Here is a 1180-nt window from a genome sequence, read left to right as displayed (position 1 = left end):
AAAGTGGCACACACACTAACTATATGAATCAATAATTTTCCTGTCCCCTCCACAGAATGGGCCATCCTGCTCCTGCTTCTCGTACCAGACCAGAAATTTATGGTGCTATAAGCCACTTGTCAGGATTGGACTGACGACCTTCTGCTCACAGAGCCGACGCTCTGCCACTAAGCTAAAGTGACGCAGAGAATAAGTACATAAATCAATAATCTTTCTGTATCCTTTGCGGAGTGAGCAAACCTCCTCCTGCTCCTCATACCCGACTAGAGCCTAATGCTGCTGTAAGCCACTTGCCAGGATTGAACTGACGACCTTCTGCTTACGAAGCAGACGCTCTACCACTAAGCTAAAGTGACGCACAGATTAAGCATATGAATCAATAATTTTCCTGTCCCGTTCACAGAATGGGCCATCCTGCTCCTGATTCTCGTACCAGTCCAGAAATTTATGGTGCTATAAGCCACTTGCCAGGGTTGAACTGACGACCTTCTGCTTCCAAAGCAGACGCTCTGCCACTAAGCTAGAGTGGCGCACAAAATAACTGCATAAATCAATAATCTTCCTGTATCCTTTGCGGAGTGAGCAAACCTGCTCCTGCTCCTCATACCCGACTAGAGCCTAATGCTGCTGTAAGCCACTTGCCAGGATTGAACTGACGACCTTCTGCTTACGAAGCAGACGCTCTACCACTAAGCTAAAGTGGCACACACAGAAACTATATGAATCAATAATTTGCCTGTCCCCTTCACAGAATGGGCCATCCTGCTCCTGCTTCTCGTACCAGACCAGAAATTTATGGTGCTATAAGCCACTTGTCAGGATTGGACTGACGACCTTCTGCTCACAGAGCCGACGCTCTGCCACTAAGCTAAAGTGACGCAGAGGATAAGTACATAAATCAATAATCTTTCTGTATCCTTTGCGGAGTGAGCAAACCTACTCCTGCTCCTCATACCCGACTAGAGCCTAATGCTGCTGTAAGCCCGTTGCCAGGATTAAACTGACGACCTTCTGCTTACGAAGCAGACGCTCTACCACTAAGCTAAAGTGACGCACAGATTAAGTATATGAATCAATAATTTTCCTGTCCCGTTCACAGAATGGGCCATCCTGCTCCTGGTTCTCGTACCAGACCAGAAATTTATGGTGCTATAAGCCACTTGCCAGGATGAACTGACGA

General features: G+C 47.0%; 6 non-coding genes across 6 annotated transcripts; all 6 read right to left on the bottom strand.

Annotated features, from left to right (window-relative positions):
* Positions 1–110: 110 nt before the first annotated feature.
* Pmar_PMAR026089 lies at positions 111–182 on the bottom strand. The gene has a single exon. It is a non-coding gene; the product is annotated as a tRNA-Thr (tRNA).
* A 102-nt stretch (positions 183–284) lies between these two features.
* Pmar_PMAR026088 lies at positions 285–356 on the bottom strand. The gene has a single exon. It is a non-coding gene; the product is annotated as a tRNA-Thr (tRNA).
* A 102-nt stretch (positions 357–458) lies between these two features.
* Positions 459–530, bottom strand: Pmar_PMAR026087. The gene has a single exon. It is a non-coding gene; the product is annotated as a tRNA-Pro (tRNA).
* Positions 531–632: 102 nt separating this feature from the next.
* On the bottom strand, positions 633–704 carry Pmar_PMAR026086. Its single transcript has one exon. It is a non-coding gene; the product is annotated as a tRNA-Thr (tRNA).
* A 102-nt stretch (positions 705–806) lies between these two features.
* Pmar_PMAR026085 lies at positions 807–878 on the bottom strand. Its single transcript has one exon. It is a non-coding gene; the product is annotated as a tRNA-Thr (tRNA).
* A 102-nt stretch (positions 879–980) lies between these two features.
* On the bottom strand, positions 981–1052 carry Pmar_PMAR026084. The gene has a single exon. It is a non-coding gene; the product is annotated as a tRNA-Thr (tRNA).
* Between the last annotated feature and the right edge of the window lie 128 nt (positions 1053–1180).

The sequence above is a fragment of the Perkinsus marinus genome (assembly GCF_000006405.1).
Source record: "Perkinsus marinus ATCC 50983 genomic scaffold scf_1104296957404, whole genome shotgun sequence".
In the NCBI taxonomy this organism is placed as follows: Eukaryota; Perkinsozoa; order Perkinsida; family Perkinsidae; genus Perkinsus; species Perkinsus marinus.
Note: the sequence above shows the minus strand (reverse complement) of the source record. Positions and strands in the feature narration are given on the sequence as shown.